This window comes from Ixodes scapularis, unplaced genomic scaffold (genome assembly GCF_016920785.2).
Source record: "Ixodes scapularis isolate PalLabHiFi unplaced genomic scaffold, ASM1692078v2 PGA_scaffold0__279_contigs__length_252992795, whole genome shotgun sequence".
NCBI lineage: Eukaryota > Metazoa > Arthropoda > Arachnida > Ixodida > Ixodidae > Ixodes > Ixodes scapularis.
In genome coordinates this window covers 235,426,805-235,443,472 of record NW_024609835.1, presented here as the reverse complement: position 1 = coordinate 235,443,472, position 16,668 = coordinate 235,426,805, and the positions used below count along the sequence as shown (strand labels likewise).

The following is a 16,668-nucleotide window of genomic DNA, read 5'->3' as shown; positions in this document are numbered from 1 at the left end:
ACGAACAACGTTCGAGCCAGTCAGTCGCGTAAACAGATCGGGAAAACTTAACAAGTTTATTTCATAGCGATATATCTGATCGACGACGACCGTCCCTCGAACGGTCGGGATTTTCGTTGGCACCTGAGAGAGAGGAGGATTCCTTTGGAGGTACTTCCCTTGAAGCCACCGACGGCAGTCGAAGCTGAAAACCCCTGATGCCCCCCCCCCCCCCCCCCCCCACACACACACTTAACAGCTTGAAACACGTCTCTAATTTTAACGCGTTAGCAATAAACAGCTCGTAATACCCTTCAATAACAAAAAAAACCTAATGTATTATTGAGTACATTCGTGTATTCCCTATTGGAAAAACGTACAAGAAACAAACCTGCTGCTGGTACAGTTCTGGTATGACACACCTTAATTTCTTTGCGTTATGCATGCAGCTAGTTTGGTTTGGCGTTCCGCATAACCGGAGATACCGGCACCGCTATGGCTCCGGGTCTATCTATACTGGCAGCCAGTTTGCTTGCCGATATGATTCGGTGTGGCTGGTATGATTTTGCGTCTGATGACGTAGGCGACCGCCATCTTTCCCACAAAACGCTTATACCACAGGTCCACCGGTATAACCAAATCATACATGCAGAAAGACGACCACCATCTTCCAACAAAACGTCCATCGTTCACCACCGGTATCGTTACATACACCATACATGTCGAAAAAGAACATGAGCCGTGTTTACATGAATACGACTTAGTCGCATTGAATCCTGTTGCCGCATTCAATATGCGGCCATGTAAACGACATAATGCGCAAAGCGCATCGCATTTTGGAACGGGGAGGATTATCAGAAGGCGCTCGCTGCGGGAGCGAGTGAACAGCTGAGAACATGGCAACGGCCAACCTCGTCGGTGGCGGGGAGAGCGGTCCCGCAATTTTTTTCCCGAAAACAAACGCAAGCTTTTATTGCGATCATAAGTAAGCGGAATATAGCGGAGCTGCTCGGTGAGGGCGGCCCCGTCCAAACCTTTGCGAAGTACGACTTGCGCGTCCGAAGGGGTCACAAAGGCTTCGGTGCAAGCACGAATGACACCGAGAGCTCCGAGCACTGTAGAGCACTGCATGGTAGCGTTGAACGAGCAGCTCCTACCTCGGTGCCGTTCCTGGCTGCGCAAGAGCTTCTCGGACTCGGGGTACGGTTGGTCCGGTCGCGATCGGCGAGGTTTAGCGCGGCGAAACGCGGAGGCTTCCTCAAAGCGTGCACACACACGTCGCCTCTCGTTCAGAGTGAACCGGCGGCCCGGCCCGGAGTCCTAAACGCCTTGGTTTTGATGCTTCTTCCGTCTCCCAACTTCTTCCACAGCACCGAAGACAGCGGGCACAATCTTTACGTTCACTGAATGCATCGAAAGGCCTCCACGTGCGATGCACCGGAAAACGTGGTGCGTCTGGTGCCGGAACGGAACCAACGGAACTGCATAACTTCAAGCTTTGATTCAACGTGCACGGCAACAAACCGATCGTGACACCAAGCCGCGGATACCGCATCGCCGGTCGACAGCGGCAAACGGCCCGTTGCTCGTATCGTGGGCCGTGACTCGTACTTGGCCAACTCGGCGTCTTTTCGTGGCCCCTCGCGTCGTCGTAACCAGCCACAAAGCCACCAGCCCGCAGCCGCAGCCGGCGTCGGAGAAAAGCGAAACCGAAACGTAAAGCTTCCACCCTGTGGCTTCCGCTGCCGCGCCTTTTCTAACTTCCCGGCTTCCACGCTTCCGGTCGTCGCGGAGATGGCGACGTAGCGGTTTTGGCGTCGCTGGCTCCTTCTGCGTTTTACGGGACAGATGTTTTACGGTCCGTTTCTACTGCGTCTCTGGCTCTCAACTCGACGGCGCCTCTCATAGTTCAACCAGGCGTGGTCAGCGTGGGTCAGGCCGGCTCGATTCGTTCGATCGCCGGACCGCAGGCGACTTCCGACTTCGGCCGTTAGGCCTAGGATCCGAAGGCCTAGGATCCGTGACGCGGTAAGCGAATCTCGTCCCGTTTTCGTTCTACTTTTAAATTACTTTAGGTGCACTACAGTGTAAGCATGCGTGCCAAGTGTTCGTGACAATTTTGAACTAGAATGATTGTGCTTCATTGCGGTTTGTCATTTACCGAAAATGTAAATCGAGCAATGAACGAGGAGCCATGCTTGAAAACGATGTACGTACGATGTTAACTTCTACCTGTACGGCTTTAAAAAAATCAAGACTGGTTACGGTTGGATGCGAGGCTGGACCCAATGCAATGGTAAGCACTTAGAGCGCCTTTCTGAACGGCATGTAAGCTATGTAGCGATCAACGAGACGAGCGACGGCGAGAAGCTACTAGTGCCGGCGCTGAGTGACGAAGATTTCTCACTCTCGCTGCTTGCGCCGCTCGGCTCTTGGGCTTCTAGAAAACGTCGCTCGTCGCCTTGGTCGCTCGCACCAATCGATTTCATAATATGTCTCGTCGCGCTCCTGACTGCCGTGTTTATTCGAATATAAGTCGACCTTTTTTTCGGATATTGTGTCTGAAGAATTTCGACCTACATTCGCGACCAAATTTTGCGACCCTACCGGAGGCACGAAGCTATCGAGTCACCGAGCCGGCGTTGCCGTAGAGCCGCGCCGCTTCTTGTTTCAAAAAGCGTTTGGTAAACAACCGAAATGACCCGCCACCCGCGGTGGCCGGTGCCGCTATCGCGCGCACCCCTCGGGCGTCGGATTTCGCCATCGCGCCTCTAGCGTTCCCCTTGCTGGGCAACGGGGAAGGAGAGGAACGCGATGCGCCATCCACTTTGCCCTCCATCCTCGCAAACGCGCACAAGAAAAGAAGAAAAAAAAAGTTACTTTTGTTAGTTGCTTGAGGCGGCTCGGCTCGCGTGTTGCTCATGGCGACACGGCGGCTTTGCTTGCGTCTTTGTAGTCTGTCTTTTGTCGCTTCGCACCATCTTTCATTTCTTTTCGTCATTTTACAACGGTGTCAGTGAAGTATTGTTGCGAATTTGCGAAAATGTCTACCCAGCTGACGAAGCTTCGGACGACGATGACATGTCCAGGTGTTCTGACGGTGATTAATTTTTTGGCATCGCCCCGTGATTTAGCTGAGAGTGATGTAAATAAAGGTTTGTTTCTTTCTTTTGCCCAAAATTTCCCCTGTTCTTAAAAATAAAAAAAACATCGACCGATATTTAAATTTTTTTTTATTCTCGGTGGGTCCAATAAATAGGGTTCGACCTATTTTCGAGTAAATACGGTAACTTTAATTTTTATTTTGGGTTACGTCGGACGCAACTCGAATGCTTGACAGTTACGTTGAACGTAACTTTAAATTTTATTTCGGGTTCCGCCGGACGTAAGGTTAGACACTGCGTTACACCTAAGCAAAATAGGGGCTGCTGGTTCATCAAATAAACCAACCATTTGTGTTTAATTAAAACGCATCACTGACCTAAAAACAAATACTGCTATTCTAGAGTTTATGCTATAGGAATGTAGCACTTCAGGTAAATTTGTTTATTTTTACTTTTAGTCCCCACCCCACCAGATAAAACATCTGGCCTAAAGCAGTGTTCCGGATCTCCTTCCAAGACATCAGGCGGGTCGTCATTCAATCCAGGAGTCGGCGGCGTCTCATGGGCGTGTTGCTGGTGCTTCTTACTGGATGGTGCTACCGAGGGAAAAGTGGTCATGCTTGGGAAAGGCAAGTATGGCCGCTGTAAGTATAGATATTTTTTACCTTTGCTCGAATCCACTTTTAAGAAATGCACAGTTCGCATGTGTGCATCTCTCAATGTTTTCACAGTCGGCTGTTTTTTCTCGAGTGCTCCAACTGTGTCAGCGCTAGTTTCTCTAGATCATGCAAATGGGATGCAACAATAAACCACATATGCTCTCGCAACAAACAGTGCTGTGCCGAAGCACTGTGGAATTTACTCTAGCTTTATGATGCAGCACAAAATAGTTCACGCCAATTATAGCTACTTTTGTGACTCCGTTTTACCAAAAGCTCTGCCGAAACAAACTTGCCGCCTTATAGGTAGTGCAAAAGAACCTCGCATGCCTAACCTGGAGAAGGGCATGTTTTTCATAGGTCAATTTTTTCTTAAACCAATACCTTCAGCCTCCTTGAGATGTTAACATCATGTGACACACGGAAGAACAGTAAACCCCTTAATGTTGGCGAACCTTTAATTTTTGCGGCCTTTAATTTTGTGGAATTCAGTGGCTGCGATTATGTCCCCTGTGACCGATTCGAGAAGAAATAGGGTCCACAAAGATAAGGGGGTTTTACTGTACATCCGAGGAAAGAGGAAGTCACTTTTGTTTGTATGCAAGAGTAAAACCACGAACAACAATCATGGTATCGACACTTCGTGAGCCTATCTGTGTCTATTGAAAAAGTTCGTTAAACATTGTTGCCTGTACATTGTGGGATGTCGTCTTCAACACGAGCAGTGGTTTTCCTCTAAAGCAGGCAGCATGGATGCCATGCCGCAGCACAACATAGTTCATTTGCAGGTGGTACCGCAGGTTGAAGGATGGTTGGCACAATATGGGGGAATCACAATTCAATGTTCTACCTCGGGCGTAGACAAGATTTGCTCAATCTAAATCATTTTGTCTAAAAATTGGGGATTTGCGACGAATGAACCCACGTAGTTGGAAGGGCCAGACAAGCCTTGTGAGCGCTTTGTTTTCTAGCCTCTCAGTCCTGAACCCACTCACGCAGCACATGTGTAGATGTTCCGATAGGTGGGAGCACCTATTTGGAAAATGGTGAACGGCAACTGTTATCTTTATCAGAATTCTGTATTATGGTCAAAGTTGAACTGCATATTTGCAATACTTTTTCTCACTTAAAAATATGTCATACTAAAAATATGTAGAATAGCCGATGACAAAAAGAGAATAGCTTGGCGTCCTCCAGCACGTGCGTGTGCTTTTCACCCTACTTTGGGCAGATGTGCTCGCTCCAGGCTCATGAGGCGCTGAAACGTCATCGAAGGTAGCAGACGGGCTGGTGGTGGAACAACGGAGACTTCTCCCTGCCATTCTCATTCTGTCGGTGAGCGTGTACTTCTATACTCTAACTTAGCTTAACCTGCACAGAGCTGAGGAGAATAGGCTTGACGAGTGCCCTTACTGCATATGCATTTGACAGGTGAGGCACTTTCTGAATCAAGAACATTGTGTATCTTACCTTCAAAAACACATCATTTTGGGGGTGCAAAAGGAATCGTAAGGCATATCTTTGTTTGTATTGCCCTATTACGCATCGCAGGCACGTAGCCAGGGGAGACTTATGAGGCCCGCCCCCCCCCCCCCCCCGATATCTTCCATTTTGCATGGGTCCTCCTCTCCCCCTCCCCCTCATACAGCATTTTGTTACGAGTGGGCCCCCCCCCCCCCTGAAACAAAATCCTGGCTACGTGCCTGACGCATCGACTCCAACTTAATGCGGAGTCGACCCACCCTGTTGATAAATTTAATGCCTGCCAGGTAATTTGTTTTGCATTCAGTTAATATATCAGTATTCAGTTAGGTATCCCAAGTCATTAGTCGTTGAGATGTAGTCTCTCTGTAAGTCAGTCATGTTTAACATTCATAAAACTGCTTGTCAAATAATGGCACTGTCGGGGACATGTACTCGGCTCGAGCAATCGCTCTGCACAAGCTGGTCGTCTGGATACAGGCAGCAAACATCCGGGTTGAAACGTCCTACCTCGCAATGTAGCTCAAGACTAGGTCAGGGCCCCACTCCTAAACGTCTATACTTTGCATCTCTTTAAGCTGGACCACTTTTGACACTACAAGCCATTGCAGCAAAAACAGTGTGACAGATGATTATAAGCTCGACGTACCATGGCATCCAACTAGCAGGTCACATGGCTTGCAGCTTCTGCCGTGGTTAACTTTAAACTGAGATAGTTTCTAATAATGCTCTCGGTTTTTAGTGTTGCCCGGCACGGTTAACAATTTGGTGATATAGTGCTGGATTGAAAAATCTGCATTCGTGACTGTATCACCTTATGAATGCATACTAGCTATTAAACTCTCCATTCTGCAGAGAAATGAAATGCACTTTGCTTCCAATTGCAGCTACTTCTGGAACTTCATGGTATGAAGCACCTTATGTCTGCAAGCTCTGACCGATCTTGTTCTTTGGTCTGCGCAGACCCATTGCAGGGAGTCACTCCGAGAGCCTCACTAGAGGTTCCTGCTCGTGGTCGTTCTAAATTTTTTTGTTGTAGGTATGCATCCTTTTTGTCTTTCAATAATGTACTCGGGCGTTTTCTTTTCATTGTCGCAGATTGGCCTCAAAATTGGTTCAGCACACAAATCGATGCTGTACAACTGTATCCCGCATATTTTGTTCAAGATAACTTTTCTTTGCGAAAGTTAGATTTTTTTATGAAGGTTAGTCTTTCTTGTTTTTATTTACACATTTATTTGAGTTTCCACGGGCAACACTAAAACGTTATGCCAAGGGCAAGGACAAGTTCACTGCTCTAACTTGTTCTCAACTGATTGCAAGAAATTTTGTTAATGTCGTGAAACCTCTTTCCAGCACTTGCTTTGCAGCATGGAAACAAATTTTGCATGGGACATACTCTTTTTTAGACTGCTTGCTCATTCTGCAGGTCTGCCTTCTATAGATGTCGTGCTAGTGGAGAGCAGGCGAATTCGATTGTTGGTTTTGCCATTGCTTTTTTTAGCCGTTGTCTTATTAGTTATTGTAAATTTAAAACTTTTCCTAAAAAGCAAGTCGGCAAGAATATCTAGTTTGACTAGTTAGCTGAAAATAATGATCTAGTACACTTTAGTCAGTAAAATAGATAGTGTGTGCCGCTGTTAGTGTCAAGTAGAGATGCACACTTTTTAGGCATTTTGCGCAGAGAGGTACCCATTTTTATTGGTTAGCCTCTTGGTGCGCCAACTAAACTCTTTTTATCCAGATACCTGCCCTTTGCTTTTGTTTGGCTGGCTCTGGCAATAATATAATAAAGTGTTATTCCTTGGTGGCTTAAAAACCTAAAGAAAGAAGTTTCTCCATGTTTAAACGCAAAGTTTTATAAAGGCAAAAATGAATTAAGCCAGTAGCAGACGACACATAGCCTCAACAGTGCTCCGCGCCAACAGCGTTGCGTCAAAATAGCGGTCGTCTCCTTTTTGCTGCCTTCTCTCCCTCCTTCGGCGCTCTCCTCCCTTTCCTCCTCTCCGGCAGCTTTGTCACCACACCCACTGGCTAAACTCTCCCACTATACGGCTCTGCATTGCAGTAGTAGTTTTTTTTTATAGTCTTTAGAGTTAAATGTCAATATTTGACAGAAATCTCCCAGGTTGGGGTGAAAGTGGGTTAAATGAATGCATTTGATCATTCGCCTTAATTCGGTGCCCATCATTTCAAGGCCTGTGTGGCCTTGTCCTGGGGTGTGTCTATGACTGTGGCTGTGAAGGAGCAGTTTTTTAATAGGTACAAGTACAAAGTATAAAAACAAAAGTATCTATGTGCTGATCACAAAAGAATATGCTAGCCGTTCTAATGTAGCTCTGCCAAGTACTTGATTGTGATTTGTTTTTATTTCCAACTACTTGGTTGCCTCAAGATCTGGAGATCCTAGTGGCCACAAGCTTGGACTCAATCTCCTTCTGTGGTCCGGTCAGGACCATGGGGGAGGTAATCCCAGCAACAAGAGCATCACAGTATCTCCCTGCCTGTGACTTTCGATTAGCATCACGACAAAGGAGTCCTCATGCCACTAAGTCTTAGGTATGCTACTCGAAATAAGCGTTCTATTCTTGAAGTGAAACAGCAAAGGCACTACTAAGCCTAAAATGCAAAAGAAACATTCAAATCACGGGTTGGATGGAGTTCCAATTACAAAAAGGCGTCTGCAGACATGATTCACATGTGAACTTAAAGCCCACGGATGTAGGTTTGACGGAGTCACAGAAATAACTTCCCGCAGATGGCTTCGCTAGTGCTATACCCAAACAAATTCTTAAAATAATCATTGTTTTACGTTGGTGTCATCAATCTTATGTACCACCCCACCCAGCAGTCGGGAGATGTGAAATATAAAAAAATGGGAACTTGCACATTGTCAGCTCTGCAAAGATAATATATTGAACCGAGCATAGCCGGTTTAACTTAAGAAAGCAATTCAGTGCAGGCCTAGCTTTAAGCTTCACATATTTGTTATTGCCCTTCATAATGAAGTAAAAACTGCTTAAGTTGTGGCCCACTACAGGCTTTCTATTAGTGTTAAAAAGGGTTATGGCAGTTTAAACAGCTCGCTCCAAATATTTTCTTGAAATGCATAGGTTTATGGAAATTTTTATGTGGATGTTTGCAGACAGTCATGGTGAGACCAATCTTTAGTGCCAAGTGTTCCACTTATTCAGAGTTGGTTGAGTCTGTAAATATTGTAGGTCGCAAATTAAATTTTTATGGTATGCAATGGGCACAATCATCCGTAATGACTAGCTCTACCTAGGGGAACTTTATACGTTTACTACGGCAAGATGGTTTCGCAAAACTAAGTATTTAGTTTATTCAACTCCTGCACTAACCTTATCTCTAGAAACTTTTAATATTCTTTACGATGCTGAGTTAGGATTCTGGAAGTAGTTTTTCTAGAACTACGCTAGGCATTTCCAGTTCATAATTTTTCTCGCAAAGCATTCGAGAGAGCCAAACCCTGTAATATACGGATGGAACTCGCAGAATGATGCGGCTGGCAGTTTGAAACATTCGGCACTGTAACAGTAACAATGACATGTCACTTGCCTATGTAATATTCATTGTCGCAGATCAAACTGCTTTTTCCGCCTGCACTCATTTTCAGTGGACTCATTCAGCGAACTCGCACCCGAGACTGCAGCGCTGGGTTCTGCGTAGTAATTTGCATGAATATAGATGCAACAGGTTTCTTTGAGCGTGCGTCTAACACGTATTCTTCATATTGAATCTGCTACTGTATTCATGACCATGTCATTAATTGTATCCACATTCCAGCTTATTTTTATTTTGACATTTGAGTCTTCTTCAGTACCTTTCTCAACATCTGTGCTTGTTGAGCCGTACTCAAGACCATACATCTTGTCTTTCACTATTACATTAATATATAAAACTGTTGATTCCGAGCTGCTGTTGATGCAGATTCAAGGTACCGAATCTGTCGTGCGAGTTAAATAAGAACCAATAAAAAGCTCTACAAAGGAAATTTTGTTAAAGGAGGCTGTATAAGCATTAGAATAATGTAGTGGTTATAGCTCGTCGCCAAGATGTTATGGTCGCATGGGGCCATTACGAATGGGTGGAAAGAGACAGGGAAAGCTAAGATAAAGACAGCGCCCCGAAAGGCCTGTAGAGATGCTGGAAAGGCTTACATTGCCGGCGCGTGGGCAGCGGGGTGCCGAGGTGCGGGGCCCAAGGCGGGAACCCCGACGAAAGGAAGAGACGTCACACCAGCTCGGAGTTTTTGTGAAGACTGTTCTTATTTACAATATCTACATCAATCAGCGCGTGCCGCTGTCAAGCACGCGGCGCGCGGCACCATCTCAAATGCAGCTGAAAACGCCATCTAGATTATTTACAGCACACTACATCTTCTCCTACCTTAATAGAAAAATAAATGTTGGATAATTTATTAGGGAAGAGAAGAAAACAGCTTACTCCTTAAAGAAAATACAAAGTTCACGCACACACAAAATTCTTACCAACCAATCAGTACGAGCAAAAATAATTGTGAAGTGGTCGGAGAAAATAAGGATAACGAAATACATTGGAAAGATACAATCATAAATGATACACTTTGTACTATGTCGAGCACTTTTCAGTCAGACTGAAAAGTGCTCTCTTCACTGCAACGAAAAAAGTCACTGGCGAGTCCTTTGAAACACGAAAACACTTTCACCTCTGCGAGTGAAATGAATGACTAGACCTTAGAAACGTAACAAATAACACTTTCAAAAAGCTCACAGTTTGACGAGTCGTTTGAAACAAAGATTAACACTTTGACCATAACCACTATGTACATAACATGGAAACATGAAAATATACCTAAGGCAGTTCATCCAAAACTTCTATGTCCATAACATGGAAATTTGACATTTGAAGACATACGAAAAATGCAAAAATAACTATGTGTTCACATCTATCCCATAAAAAAATACAGTGCACACTATGAAATTGCAAACCACTATGACTTAAGTCCCAGAGTTTTTAAGGAGCGTCTTTGGAGTACATATCCACTTGAAAGTCACGAAATTTTGCGGGAAGTCGTCTACGCCGCGTGGGGCGTTGTGGTGGAGTGTCCGATGGGGATTGTGGTGGAGTATAATATGTCCTTGGTGGTGTGTCTGCACCACCGTCACCTGATGTAAAAGTCGATTCTTGGGTTGCCTCGGGACTTGAATCCAGGTCTTCTGCTAAACCAGGAGCCACTGAAGGCTCGGAAAGCATGGAGGTCTTTGGCCCAACGGAGTGCAGGGACTCCGCTGAGACCGTTGCGGAGCTAGATGACGGCAGCTCGCTCCAATACCCGAGTCCCAGTTGGGATGAACTTTATGCGGTGCTCAATATTGCACCGCTTGTAGGAACGGAAGGTTCAGGACCCTCTTGGAAAGCGAGCCTGGAGGCCTCTTGGAAGACTGCAGCCGGGGCAGCCGGCGGGACTGGTGGCTGGCTGCTGGCTTGGACTCGTACAGCAGCGCGGAAGGCCGCTTGGAGACCGGAATCAGGAACGGCACCGGGGACTGCGGTGGCGGGAAGGCCACCGAAAACCACCTCATCTTGCACGGTACAGGGTACCACGGAACTGGTGCCGGGTACACCAGGGACAGGAAGGGCATCGGGTACTACCGGTACATGGGCAGCACCAGGGACCACAGCTACATGGGCTGCAGGAGCCGTATGATGAGGAACGACGCCTGGCACAGCAGGATCATGGGCAGCGCCAGGGGTCGCTTGACTATAGGCACCAGGCACCACAGCAATATGGCCCGGGCCGGGTGCCGCAGTAGCATGGGCGGCCACAGGGGCCGCAGTGACATGGACGACCTCTTGGGCCGTCGGGACAGGACCGGCATCAGGGGCCGCAAAAACAGGACCGGCCGCAGTGGCAGGAACGGCAGCAGGGGCCGCATGGACAGGAACGGCAGCAGGGGCCGCAAAAGCAGGAACGGCAGCAGGGGCCGCAAAAACAGGAACGGCAGCAGGGGCCGCAAAAACAGGAACGGCAGCAGGGGCCGCTAAAACAGGAACGGCAACAGGGGCCGCCCGGACAGGAGTGACGCTGGGGGCCGCAGCACGCAAAGTTGCAGGTGCCGGACCCTCAGGTGGCACATGGCCCAGGCTTATAGCTGGAGCCGCATTAGTTGAAGTAGGTAATATGTCATCATTCATAAGCCACCACGGCTGACGTTGGGGTGGTTTCAATGTTGTACGTGTCATTTTGTCTGCATTCCATATGGTTCCATCATCTAATCTATATCTGGCTGGCCCAACTTGTTCATGTATATGTTGCGGTGGGGCATATTTGTTGCGCATTTTCCCTCTAATGTTAGGTTTGAAAACCTTTACTGCTTGCCCAGGAGCAAAAGCAGGGTGCTTGACTGCTCGCCTGGCATCGGAATACTGTTTCATCTTCGTATGATATGCCTTGACTCTATCAGGAAGCTCTTCCTGAACAACCTGCGGAGGGACGGCGGACTCTGGGGTCCCTCGCCCTTGAAGATGCAGTCGCGTCCGGTGGGTGCGACCGTGTAAAAGAAAAGCTGGCGTTTCTCCAGTCGCGGCATGGCGCGTACTCCGATATACCCCGAGATATTCTGTAATGGCTTCGGAAAGCGGACGATGTTGGACGAAAGCCAACTGAATAACAGACTTGAGGACTCTATGGAATCTCTCTACCTGTCCATTAGCTTGGGGATGGTAAAGGGATGACTTCACATGTTTGATGCCACGCATCTTGAAGAAATCGCTGAATTGCTTTGAAATAAATTGTGGACCATTGTCTGTCGTGATCTCTTGCGGCAAACCCTCGCGGGCAAAGACAGACTTCAAAAACTTAATGACTGTAGCAGTCGTGACGTTGTGGGCTGGTGCCACTTCAGGCCACTTACTGTGGTAATCTACCAGTGTAATGAAAAACCTCTCTTGAGCTGGGCCTCGTTCAAAGGGACCTACTATATCCATGCCCAGTTTTACCCATGGACGGTTGGGGAATTCAACTGGTTGAAGAGGTGCTGCAGATGCCTTTGCAGGCTTGTCTGTCGAATGACATACCGAACAGTTCTGAACTTTCGTCCTGACATGTTGACTTAAATGCGGCCACCAGTAAAGCTCCTTGATGATACTGGTGGTGCGCGAGATACCTTGATGGGTTTCGTGAGCTACATCAATCACTTGATCGCGGAGAGTGGACGGAACCACTATTTTCTCTCCTTGGAACAACAAGGCATCGGTGACTGAGAGCCGGTCTCTTACAACGAAATACGGCTTGCATTCTGGAGGCAACTTTTCCTCTGAGGGCCATGTGTTTGAAAGGTATGTCATAATAACTGGTAATACAGGATCTTTTAGAGTTTCTTCCTTGAACTCCTTCTGCGTGAGACTTGCACAGACAATTGAAACAACCTCTTCTTCAAAAGACGTACCTTCTTCGGTATATGGGACCGGAAGGCGAGACAGAGCGTCGGCAACTACGTTGTCGCTGCCTTTACGATACTTCATTGTGAAATTATAGTTGAAAAGTCTAGCAGTCCAACGACTGATGCGTCGTGGACGAACACCTGTCCCTTGAGTGGACATTAGTGTGACAAGGGCTTGATGATCTGTCTGAATCTCGAAATGTCGACCCCAAAGATAAACGTGCCATCTCTCGCAAGCCCAGAGGATTGCGAGAGCTTCTTTCTCTCCTGCTGAGTACTTCCGCTCTTCTTCGGAGAGAGAGCGGGAAGCGAAAGCAACAGTCTTTAGTTGCTTCCCATGCTGCTGCTGGAGAACAGCACCTAGTCCGTAATTGGACGCGTCTGTGGAGACGACAACTGGAAGATTTGGATCGAACATTGCAAGAAAGGGAGCCTGCTGAAGGCAGGACTTGACACTTTGAAAACTGGCCTCTACGTCGGTCGACCAGACAAAAGATGCACCCTTACGCAGAAGCCTTCGGAGGGGTTCTACCAGAGTAGCACAATGGGGGACAAACTTACTGTAATAGTCTACTAGACCTAGGAAGGCCTTCAACTGCGAAGGTTCCGATGGAACTGGAAAATTTAGGACCGCGTCTATCTTCGACGGAAGGGGTGCTAGACACTCCGCAGACAGACGATGACCAAGGAATGACAGTTCAGAAACATTGAAAACGGCTTTCCTATTTAGTTTCATGCCGGCCTCTCTAATACATTTGAGGACTTGTCTGAGATTATTATCATCTTCCTTCTGGGAGGAGCCATAGACAATGATGTCGTCCAGATAAAACTGGACTCCTGGACAATGTTTTAATATCTTGGACATGACCTGTTGGAAGGCCGCTGGTGCAGACGCCAGCCCGAAACAAACTCGTTTGAAACGAAAAAGCCCTTCATGGGTAATGAATGCTGTTAAGTCGCGACTCTTGGGGTCGAGACGGACCTGATGATAAGCAGACGCAAGGTCTAACTTAGAAAAATGGGAAGCTCCACTGAGGGAGTTCAGAAGCTCCTCAATGTGCGGAAGCGGAAAAGAATCAATGACGACTGCCTGATTTGGCGCCCGCAGATCGACACACATACGAATTCCACCGTCTTTCTTCTTAACTACTACAATGGGGGACACCCATTCCGACGCGTTTACGCGCTCGATAACGCCTTGGCGCTCGAGCTTCTGAATTTCCGCACTGACGGCATCACGCAACGTGATGGGTAAGCGGCGAAGTTTAGCCTGTACCGGCGGGACATGGTGCCGGACAGTGATTGTGTGAGTTTGGTTTTTAACTAACCCTAACTCAGGAGAAAAGAGATTCTCAAACTCTTCAAAGCCAGAAGGTAACTTAGATGCATCGCTCACCGATGAAGGTTGCAAAGATGGTCCCGACGTCGACGGATCCCTTGAAGGCTGGTCTCCGAAGACGCCTCTACTGGAGTAGTATTCAGACGATGTGGATGGCTGAGTGCCGTGAACAGAGGACAATGATGAAGGGTGCTTGCAGCGAGCACTTGAAGGACGCGGTGGAGGACTGGGCTCCACCGTACATGGGGGCTGCGGGACTCCAGCCGACTTTACATGTCCCGGGATGGCCGAGCGAGGATCAGCTGCATTGACATGGAAGCACTTGAGTGGCGCGCCCGATAAAATTAGACGCAGTCCATGCACGGCATCTGTCCCAAGCAGGGATCGGCCATTGCGAACGATGTAAAAAAGAATGTCGGCGGAGCGTTCTTTGAAGCTGACTTTGGTCTGGAAACATCCCATGACTAGAATCGACCCTCGGAGGTGGTGCACAAGAGTGCGCGGCGGTTTCCTTAGCCGGATTTGCTGCTTGAAGTTGATGCTTTCGGAAAGTATTGACACTTCGGAGCCAGTATCAATGAGTGAGGGTAATGTAAATCCATTCACCTGAACATCAGCGGTGAAATTCCGTGGGCGACGGTCCGCATGTCCTTCAGGGAGGACCTCCGGGGATCCGACGGTGAAGACGTTGTTTGGATGTTGTTCCCCCTCGTCGTCGTCGGGAAACGTCACGACTCCATGGATCGGCGTCTGGTTACGGCCAGGTCCAAGCCTCTCGTACCGGCGACCGGCGGCGCGGCCACGTCCCGGCGGAAACGCCAGGCGACGGGGGTCGATGACTTCAGACGACGAAGACGAACTTCGGCAAACATTTGAAAAGTGGCCTATCTTGCCACAAGAAAAACAAGTCATTCCGGACGCTGGACACTCCTCACGCGGATGGGGTCGGCGACCGCAAAAGTGGCACGATTCCGCCCCGCGGCCAAGAGCGCGCGCGCCCGGAGGAGCATCCCGAGGCACTCGGCTTGTAAAAACACGGGTGAGTCCACGCGACTGGTGGCGCGGCGAGAAGGAAACCTTGGAACGTGAGGAGGAAACATTTGCGGGGGAGGAGGAAACGGCAGGAGGCCGCCCTCCATTTTCACGTTGCATGTTCGAATTTGACCTCAACTGGCGGCCATCTTGTCCACGCCGAACGGGAACCCTTTATACTGCCTCAACGGCCTGTGCCGACTCGGAACGCGGAAGACATGATGAAATTTGGCGGTAACGATCGCAATCTCGAGCAGCCCGTTCGAACTGTTGTGCCAGAAGCACGATACGTTCGAGGCTGGGTAGTCCAGCTTCCGCAGACTCCCGGATTACCCGATCTTGTACCTCCGATGATAATAATCCAGCCAAAAAAACTTCCGCGATGCGGGTTTCAAGAGACTCTCCAAAATCACAAAAAGAGCCGAGGTGCCGTAGGGCACCAAGGTACTCAAGGACACTTTCTCCCTGCGACTGGACGCGGGTGAGGAATAACCTCCGTTCGACGACAACATTCTTTTTGGCAGCGAAGTGCTGATCAAGCGCCGTCATAAGAACGTCAAATTCGGAAACGGTCTCGCTATGTGCGAGGGCCGTGGATGGAAACGTTGAAACTATTCTTTGGCTTTCGAGACCAAGCAAGGACCACAACAACGCGCGCTTACGCTTCGGCGAGCTTTCATCAGCCTCTAGGACCACAAGATAATTTAAAAACGACGCTTTCCAATTTAACCAAGACTGCACAGGGGCACCTGGCGTGGGAATAAATGGTGGAGGTGTCGGGAAAGAAGCTGTTGCCATTTTTTTGGAACTTATGAATGAGTGAAGCCAATGGCTACACACGCATATTTGATGGACAAAATATCTATTATATCTATTCACTTCGCCTTTTAAAGTCAATTGGGATGTACTACATGGACATGAAACATAGCGACGCTATCGTCTACTATGGCTATGGTTGGGAGACAAAAGTTGAAAACGAAGGTGAAAATCCGAAAAAATTCCACCGAAATGGAAACGAGACAGTTTCTCCGAGTCTCGGAAAATTAAGAACGACGCTTCCGTGCGGTGCGCACTACTTGCATGAAAGAAAAAGAACCATTCGAACGGCCGTTACGGCGTTCGAAAAAAAGAACAAAGGATGGCGTTAGGCCTAACCCTACTGGCGTTCGGAATGGACCATTGCCGCTCGAAACGGAACGTTAAATGTCGCTGTGCATCGACAGTATTTTCATGTACTACATATGCAAAAAATGTGGTGGATGGGAATATTCAAAAGGACCTCCTTACATTTCGAACGTTCAAATATTTCCTAACACACAAAAGAAAACTATACATGCCGGTGCTGCCACCACTCATCTCCGGCACGGAGTCTCACATAAAAAAACTCACGAGGGCGAAAATGGAAAAAATGCAAGAAAATACCTCGGCGCCAAAATGTAGTGGTTATAGCTCGTCGCCAAGATGTTATGGTTGCATGGGGCCATTACGAATGGGTGGAAAGAGACAGGGAAAGCTAAGATAAAGACAGCGCCCCGAAAGGCCTGTAGAGATGCTGGAAAGGCTTACATTGCCGGCGCGTGGGCAGCGGGGTGCCGAGGTGCGGGGCCCAAGGCGGGAACCCCGACGAA

At 48.1% G+C, this 16,668-nt stretch overlaps 1 pseudogene; it reads right to left on the bottom strand.

The window, feature by feature from the left end:
* Window positions 1-14,208: 14,208 nt before the first annotated feature.
* LOC120844511 lies at window positions 14,209-16,180 on the bottom strand (annotated as a pseudogene).
* Window positions 16,181-16,668: the final 488 nt, after the last annotated feature.